General features: G+C 37.5%; 1 protein-coding gene across 9 annotated transcripts in view; it reads right to left on the reverse strand.

Annotated features, from left to right (window-relative positions):
- Unc5d (unc-5 netrin receptor D) overlaps positions 1-10,070 on the reverse strand; it is a 541,037-nt gene that overhangs the window by 244,489 nt on the left and 286,478 nt on the right. The gene's annotated exons all lie outside the window — the stretch shown is intronic.

Here is a 10,070-nt window from a genome sequence, read left to right on the forward strand (position 1 = left end):
AAGGAAGGTAGATACCTGCTTAGGAAGAATACATGGTTGACTAATGGCCTCTACATGCATGCGCAAGCACAATGAACTCATTTGTGTGTGTCTGTGTGTGTGTATGAGCACACATAAAATAAGGAAGGAAAGAAATGATGAGGATCATGAAAGGAAGTGAGAATTATTTTTAGGGTCTTAGAAGTTTATTGATCTTGTTCTGTGGGAGGACAGGTTAGGTCATTTCCTCTAGGAAGTAGTTCTATGGAAACTGGATCAATGTATTTGTGCTTCAAAGCAAATCGACATGCAATCTTGGCATGTCTTCTACCATTGTGTGTGTGTGAGACACACACACACACACACACACACACACACANACACACACACACACACACACACACACACAGAGAGAGAGAGAGAGAGAGAGAGAGAGAGAGAGAGAGAGAGAGAGAGATTTTAAGATCTGATATAACAAATCCTGACAATTAAGGACAGTCACCTGCTTTGCTCAACTTCCTGATTACAATAAAGTGGGGAAGTCATGCTTCTCTGTTGATACTCTTAAATACTTGCACAGTAAACACACTAGCCTAACTAAAGAACCACAAACAGAAACTTTTTGTATACCTTTTATCTCCCTGATGAAAGCTTTGGTTCTTACCAGCCCTTGCCCCTTTGCTTCCTGTGGGGAAAGCCCCAAGGAAAAACAAAGACAAAATACAGAGATCTGAACAGACATAGCTGACAGCTCCTCCAACGCCAACTCAGAAACAGAAGATAGTTCTTGAAAAGCTACTGAATCAGGTTTTTCTATCTGTTCTGATCAGCTAAGAAACTTGGAAACTATGTGAATAGAAAGCAAAAATGAGACCTGCCATTTACTGTGTGCTTAGAGGTGATGCTGTGAACCTCTTCAGAGATTCAATCATTCAGCCTTCATGACAGATGTCCCAGGTGAGAAAGGATTACTCCAATTTGCATTTGCCAGAATGCTGGGCATGAATGACTTATGTGAGATCATTCAGCCTAAAAACTGTGGACTCAGAATTTGAACACAGGAATCCAGCTCCAACCACAATCCCATTTCAGTTAGGTCGCCTATTGTCATTTATTGTGTGGCAGCCTTAGGGGGACTGTATGCTATGCATATAATCTGGAGAACAGGATAAAAAAATGTACATTATCTGTGTGTCCCTCACCATTGCTATCAACTATGACACTTTTCCTGTCAGTTGATCTGGGGGTGAAAGTCAGTGAGTACAGTTGAGAGAAGGTCATAAGAAAATTAAAAATAATAAATAAATAAATAAATAAATAACAGCAACATTGAATATAATCAATGTATGAGTCATTCTCACCAACTCTAGAGATAATGAAGTCAGGGGCTGAGGTGCAGTGAAATGGTTGAGCACAAGCCTATCACAGGTAAGGTCCTGGGTTCCGTCCTTACCATCACACACATTTACACACACACACACACACACACACACACACACACACACACCACCACCACCACCACCATAACAACAACATGTAATGTAAGAATAATATAAGGAAAGGGTCTCCAATGTACCACTCGGAAGCATTTATTCCTTTTGAAGCACAAACACTTAAGTGTCAAGTTCCAGTTAAGACAGGAGTATTTTTTAAAGGTCAGTGGACCTCAGAAAAGGGTGGGAGGAAGCCATTGTCATTCTATTAGTTTTAACCAAGTGAAACTGCTATTTGACCCTTTCGTGTGTTGTATCATTAATAATACTTGAGATATAGTTACTTACTAGTGCCTGCCTAGAATACATCAAGCATAAAGCCGAAGTCTGGATCCCTGCTACTCTATAGACTATGTATTTAGTAAATATCTGTAACCCCAGGCCAGAAGAGGGAATGTGGGGCAACAGGCTATGCGCAGACACCCTGGTTTCCAGTCAAGGCTGAATCTTGAACCCCTGGACCAGAAGTTTAAATCCATCCTTAGCAAAATAATGAGTTTGTGGCCAGCCTGAGCTACACGACAATCTATCTTAAAATATAAAAGGAAGTAATAGAATTAGACCCACATCAGTCCACAGATGTCACAAATCGGGTCCACTGTTAAACCCTTGAACCACTATAATTCATGAATTATAAGTCAAAAAGAGCTTTGTGAAGTTGGAGAAATTGTAAACTGTTGTTATCACTTTTCCTGGAAAGGGTGTTCTATTTAAATATGTTTCACATTTTTCTCTTCTATCCCACAGCATGCTTGTTTTTACACCACATTGGCATGAGGTTCAAAGTACAACTAGCAATCATACGATCCAATGCACTTTAGGATAAAATCAGCTGATCAAGTCTGGGTAACTGTTACTTTTCAGTCATCTGGCTGTGTTTTCTTATCCTCACAACATGAATGACTAAACCATGTTCTTTGGTGGCAAAAAATAAGATTATACATGAAACAAATATTATAAACCATTAAATGAGATGTAAATGTTATGTGTCCCTTCAATATTTTATTGGTACAGGTACTTTATCAGCACATATGTTTATGCATCCCATGAATCTTTGTGCTGAAGAGACCAGACAAAGGCATACTATCCCTTTACAGATGGTTGAGTCACCATGTAGTTTCAGGGAACCATACCCAGGTCCTCTAAAAGAGCAGCCAGTGTACTCAACAACTAAGTCATCCCTCCAGGCCCATTTGTACCACTTTCATCATAAACATCAAGATAAAAGGAAAGAATTAAAATTATAATCCCTTTGGCTTCAATCCTGAAATGAATGCTGAGGCTTATGTTTTAATTTTTAAGGATGCATTTTGCAAATAGTATTTCAGTTTTCATTGTAAACAATATTCCATTTTTCATCTCAGAGTCCACATAAGATTATTGCTTATACATTTTCTACTCTTGGTTTTATATATATATATATATATATATATATATATGTATACATCAGTGAAATTATTTTAAGTCAAGAATTCTGAAAACACACCAAATATCATTTAATAAATTCACAATATTGCAATGCACCAGGCTCTTGAGGGCCCTGCAAATTCTTGTTAAGCATAGTGGATTTCCTGTTGGTCAGATCCCAAAACTATTAGCTTCCCTAGGCAAACAAAAATAAGTTTTTTTAATATAAAATCAAGAACCCATTTTTTTCTGAAACATGCTAAAAATGAACTTTAAATTCTGTTCATGGTCTGCAAGCACAGTGGAGTTTGGCAATATATAAAGCAGACCAGAGAGCCACACTAGGCAAAGCAGATTACATAATCCAAAGACAACACCACAGGGCTGGGGTTTCTCTTTTGTTTATGTAAATGTGACTAATTTCCATATGGCTAATCACACAGCGATGAAGTATACTCACCACTTCTCCTAGATCACAATCCAACGTTCACTTTTCTAAAAGATCATTTATTTTTATTTCATGTGTATGAATGTTTTGGGTACATGCATATTATAAGTATACCGTGTGTGTGTGTGTGTGTGTGTGTGTGTGTGTGTGTGTGTGGTATGTCTGATGCTTGTGGAAGTCAGAAGAGGGAAACAGATCCTCCAGAACTGGAATTACAAATAGTTCTGAACTGCCACAAATATTCTGAAGAATAGAAAGTTCTATTGAGCCATCTCTCCAGCCACAGATTATTATTCTTAACTTTATTTTTAAATTCTCACACCACAGTGCCCTCTTCCAAACCTCTAATGAAAATGGAAATGAGGGGAAGGAGTACACCTGTGTGGCTTCTGCATTGCAGAACACCTTACAGCTAATCTCATACACTGTCAGCCCAACATACTGTCACTTTGAACAGATCTTCTCTGCAGAGTGGAAGGAGGTCACTGAGGCTGACCTTATGTTCCAAGAAAATCTAAAGGGTCATTTATTAGTTCCTAAAATAAAGATATCCAACTTTTAATAGAGGTTATAAAGGTATATTGACAATTCATAATTGGCAAAATAGCCTCTAATTTATTCAATAATATATTTTTTTACAAGACATTTGTTAGCATGCCTATCAAGATCAGTGGTTTAGGTTCTGAGGATGCTAAAAAAGATGAAATAACTTTCTACAGTGGTCTCATAGAGATGGGTAGTTTATGAGAAAGAGTAGCAGTAGAACAAGAATGCTAACAGTGTTGTAGAGTTCTTACAGTCCATGAACAGAGGTTGAAGTAAATAAATCTGACTTAATGTAATTTTAAAAATGTCAGATCAAATGGTTTGTAAGAATCATCCCTTTAGATAAGTAAACAGAAGAAAGCTGAGAGAATATACTAACTGGTTACTATTCTCTCCAGCAACAAATAACGTCTCTGCATCTCTGCAGGCAGCTGACTAGGATTCAACTTCATATGAAAATCTCTTGGGACATGGGGAAGGCTTTGCTTTTAAAGTGTTACTGTGTTGCATTTATAACTGCCAGTTTTTAACGGAGAGGTCATTCATATTTATGGAGAAAATGTTGTTTTAATGTAACACTGAATGACAGAAAACCAAACAATCAAATAGCATCCTCAATCATTTATATATATATATATATATATATATATATATATATATATATATGCATGACACACTGTTCTTGGAAAATTACCTTTCAAGGAGAGCTGTGTGCTTTATGTGTAATGCACTAATACAGCAGGGACTTTCAATCTTATAATGACAAAAAGAAACAACAGAGAGAAAGCTAAAGTGTAAGGAACAAATACTAAATTCTTATTGAAATAAATCTGCTTCTATTAGAGATCAGGTGACTCACATTGTGACCATTGAGTCTCTGGGTTTGAAAATTAAATCCATGTTGAGTTGGCAACAGCGTAGTTCAATAGAATGCGTTGTGTGCCACATAGACACAGAAAAAATAAAGTAGTTGGTGTCCTTATATAAATCCTGGGGCACCAGTTTTATTATAGAAGCCATCTAAGCCCCAGAATTGAGGTTGCTTGTCGGAGACTTCTACCATGCAAAGCCATTGCAACTATCTCTACAAATCACTCACATATAAATTTCTGCATTTTAATAAACCAATCTCATGATGACATGGTGCAAAGTATTATTATAACAGATATTGAGAAGTTTTGCCCATAATAATAATCATCTAAAACATTCTAGAAAATCAAGTACAACTAAAAGTATAGTAGTTATTTGATTATATTGTTTGTACTACATATGATGATCCACTATAAGACATTAATTACACAAGAGTAGTTTTCAGTACTATGTAGCTACTTCTAGAAAGTGTTTATCCTTGTTCATTTTGCTCCTCTCTTTATTCCTCAGTAACTCTGATTCTGTCTCCCAAGGATCTTTCAGACTTAGCATCAGATCTTCATGAATGTCTCTTCTCTGTTCTTTCTGATCACTGCCATCACTGCCTTCAATTACACTCCTTATAGGAATCATCTCGGCATCTTTTCTGTTGCCTTTCTGTTGATCCTCCCATAAATCCCATAAACTGCACAGGAGCATGAACTGTGCAAATGTGTAATTCAAATATACTTCCTTTTCTTTAAGTGTGTTTTCGTTATCACTCTTATTTTCCAACACAACTAATCAAGTCTTTCAGCACTGTCTTCTTATTGATATCTCTTGCAATAGGCCCAGAGATTCTCAAGTTCATGCTGCGTCAATCTACACTAAATGAAAATTATAGAGACTGTCGCAATTCTTCCAGGGATTTAAGCATACTTAACATCTACTCTCTCTATATATTTACAGCTATATCTATATCCATATCTATATCTATATCTATATCATCTATATCTATATCTATTTCCTTCTTCCCAGAACATCAATTTGCCTACTTTTGCTTAATTCTCATTCATATATTTTATGTTCAGTTTAGCTGATGCATTCTTATGTGAAGCTCTACTTGAACTTCAGAAATTCTACATTGGCTACATCACTTTTATCATCTCCTCTCCTACACTTCATACTACTCTTTAATTATTCATGCACATCACCGCATCTTCCTCCAGTCTCGACACTAGATTCCATGAAAGAAAAGCATGTGAGGATAACTTTAATTATTTATATCCCCACTGGGCAAACAACTCTGACACTCGACACATGTTCATTGAATAAATTTTAAAAATTATAAATATGCAAATAGAGGAAAGCATGAGGGAACCTTGAGACCATCATCACTGCAGAATAAGGAAGTAGGGACACAGTACACACTGTTCACTTTATTTCCAAGAAGACCATAAAATCTCAGGGACCACAGCCTAACAACAATTCCAGTTTTTATTTCCATTCAATTCCAATTTCCATTCTCACTAGTTTTAAGCATTATCTCTTTGGAATGTATGTTAATTCATATGTAAAAGCAATAATAATCATTTAATGAACATCTTGACTACATGCTATATTAAAAAGTAAAACACCAGCTATTATTATTTATTTTGAATGTGGAACACTTTGATTACATGTTCTATTTTATATTGTTAAATATGCTATATCCATATTATGTAAAAACAAGTGAAGACCTGACTTGGCACTTGGCAGCAGGAACACCTTCTATATTTTCTCCCGTCCATTAATCTATTTGTTACCGCATTTGAAATAAAAAAGGAAATCTATGTTATCACAATATCACAATCAAAAGTTCAGGTGCTCTGTAACTGAATTTTGAACAGATTGCTAGCTCTAAGCAAAACGAATGTTCTATACAAGGAACACTATAAATCTTTTAAAAAAGAAATCAATGTGTTTTTATGGACATCTATGTTTTTGTTTTAAAGGAGCAATGTCTGTGTCTGTCTGACATTCCTTAATGAGATGTCCTATTTGTCACAGCAGAGTCACTTCTGAGAAGCCACCTAAGATGTCTCTATGACAATGGAGGTCTGATGCTTATAAGAAATCCTTTAAATCCTTTGTTATTTTTCTGAAAACACAGACACATTTGAGCCCTGTGGGATGTGCTCTTCAGTAAAAATAGATAATACTGCATGGCACTAGTGTCCCACAGTAAAAGCCATGTCCTGCTTTGACAGTTATATGATTGTGGCGGAGAACTTGTACAACAGGAGTACACCAACTGGAACTGGAAGAAAAGAATGATGCTTCTTGCATCTTTTATCAAGATGTTGCTGGGTTCCAGGGGGCGTTGGAATTAAGAATTATCATCAAATTGAGACTCTCTCACTAGCTGTGTGATAGTGTGTGATGCCCAAGATTAACCCATAAGCCCCACTTAGTCAGGGATCAGGTAACTTCCTGGAATACTGGGAATTATAGTTTTTGGAAAATGAGAAAGCCTCACTGAAATGTAAGGTGGCCTATATGTCTGTCCTTACAAACCGCTGTGATATGGGACCAATTTCAGATGGAAAATTCCAGGAAATGATCCTTACCAAAGCTCATCAATATTCAGTATTTAATATTTAATAAAGCTTGTTTTAAATTGGGCTCAGAACAGTGGAACTGACTTTTCTCTAGCAAATCTCAGGATTAACTGTCAGGCAAGATTCCCTTTTTTTTTTTTTTTTTTCCCAAGACAGGGTTTCTCTGTGTAGCCCTGGCTGTCCTGGAACTCACTCTGTAGACCAGGCTGGCCTCAAACTCAGAAATCCACCTGCCTCTGCCTCCTGAGTGCTAGGATTAGTGGTGTGCACCACCACTGCCTGGCTCGAAGATTCCTAACCTACCTTGGCTTCTAAGTTCTTCTAGACAAAGGGAATCATTTCTGCTGTAGACTATTCTGCTAATTTTACACATTTAGCTAGAAAAGAACTCTGATACTGCATAAGACATTGCTGGGCTTTCATCTCTACTAGGTATTGTCATTAGCATATTAATCTTTAAAGACACATGAAGAGATGGGTGAATGGTGAAGAATGGAATACAAGTAGAGTTGGATCCTGTATATGATTGGTTTTTTTGTGAGAAAGAAACTGCTAAAGCCAAGTCCACTAGGGAGCATGCCAGCATGTGGAAAAAAAATGTTACTTGCTGCTTAACAGGTGATATCTAAGTTGATAAGCCAATGAGCAATTCGGGGGCCCTGGATGCTCTTAGAAAAATTAAGGCTTCTTGCATCTGCTCTAATGTGTCCAGTAAAGAGCTTTATGCACATCATGTATAACTTGTACCATGAGAACATGACATTTGACTTACAGGGTATCCACATAAAAAGCTGTAAGAACAATAACAACAAGAAGAAGCCCTTCAACATACTCCAGCAGCTTCATATTGGCTAATCAGTTTAATTGCACTGGATCAAGGGCTGATATACATAGTGTCAGCAAGAAGAATGAAGGCAACAAAGCACTCTAATAGAGTAGGTTTAATTGCATTATGCGATTTACTTATTCAGCTATCTCAGCACCCTTCCTCCACGTACAAATTAATATGAATCAGACAATCATGTACATATTGCTGGGCCACTACAGTGTGCCATTTATCACCAATAGTTTGATAGCCTGCAGGTTATCTCTAACTCATAGCAAGCACTTAATTTTGTTGTCATTCAGGGTCTGGGTCAGTAGATCAGTAATGACCTGTGGTACTACTGAACAGTTTTTGAAATTAAAAGAAACAGCCAGCACGAGTTGTTACTTTGAGAGAAGATATTAAACCATCAATCAAATGGGTCAATGTGCCCCAGGAGGAATGAAACGTTCACTAACATCTAGAGGTGCCTTTCAGAACAAATGTGTGGTTAGGTCCAAGAGGCCCCATATTTCCTTGTTAGGTTAAGTATGGACTTGTTAGGTAAGCAGGAAGGGGGAGAAAATGATGGGTGTTTATGTGGTTACACTAGTTTCTTTTTCGGATTTCTTTTTATTGTGAATCAGTGCTCTCCTGGCCAGATGAAGTTTTTGTGGTCCTTCCCAAGACTAAATTAGAGAAACAAAAACTGGAAAAACCACAAGACTGAGATGCATCTTAGATATTATTACCTAAAAATGAGACTGGATACTTTGTGACGATGGTTCTACATAAATATCTATGCTTGGTTACTTTGTGTTTATTTTCAAATAATTAACAACTAGCTACCAAAGGGGAGACCAGTGACAGAATTCACGGTTGACCTCAGAGGATGAGTAGGGTTTAACATCAGAATCCCAAATTAGAAATGAGTAATTTAGTCCTTACGTATAGAGACTGTAGCACAGCAGTAGACACTAAGAACCACTATTCATACAACATCTGAAGTTATCATGTGCAATGGTACAACTGTGTACAATGGTGTTAGGATCCAGGTCATTAGCAATTCCTTTCTCAGGCTAAACCCTGAACAGATATGGCTAAGATGCAGAGAACTGCAGGAGCTAAACAAAGCCTAGAAGCAATGACTTCCAGGGGAAAACAAAGGAATCTCAGATAAGAGGGTAAAGATACCAAGTCCATAGAAGTACTAAAGGAGGGATTCATTTGAGGGAGTCAAGTACTATTTGATCAAGCTCTTCTTACAATGCTAGTAGTCATCTAAAAAATACAGAACCAGAAGTGGGAAAGACAATATTGGTTCATTCTTGAAATGAATCCAGAGTCTGTGTCTCTGTTTACAATCATTCTCCTTTCTAGTTCCCTGTGCCTATAGATGTCCAGGCTACACAACAGCCCCAGAGACAGAGGGCCATTGTGGGGGGAAAATAACTTTGGCTTGCTATCCAAACATTTCACACCTGTAATGTAATTTCTGGGATGAAAATCAGGAGGATAAGTTGAGGCTTAGACATTCTGCTATTTGCACAGTCTTAGTAAAGAAATGATTGCATAATATGGACTAAACTTTATATTTGAAAGTTCAACATCCAAAATGTGACTTCTGGAATCTGACCAGATTCCCGCAATGGGGATGGAGTCCTTTGAGGAAGATGCAGGAGAGCTTCCTCTCAGTCTGTGCTCTCCACCACTAGGGACACTTGAAGATGGCAATCTTCAAGGCAGCAGGCAGGGCCTGTCAGTGAGCCTCTTGAACATCCTGGTTGCCAGAAGGTAGAATATAAATGTGAAGCTCACTAAGGAGATTGCAGTCACATTTTAGGAAAGAACTTCTGGAGGACAGTAATTTTAATCACACAGAAAGAATCCAAACCCATTAGACTTGCAAGCTTTATATGCCCCAGTACAGGGGAACACCAGGG

The sequence above is a fragment of the Mus caroli genome, chromosome 8, assembly GCF_900094665.2.
Source record: "Mus caroli chromosome 8, CAROLI_EIJ_v1.1, whole genome shotgun sequence".
Taxonomy (NCBI): Eukaryota; Metazoa; Chordata; class Mammalia; order Rodentia; family Muridae; genus Mus; species Mus caroli.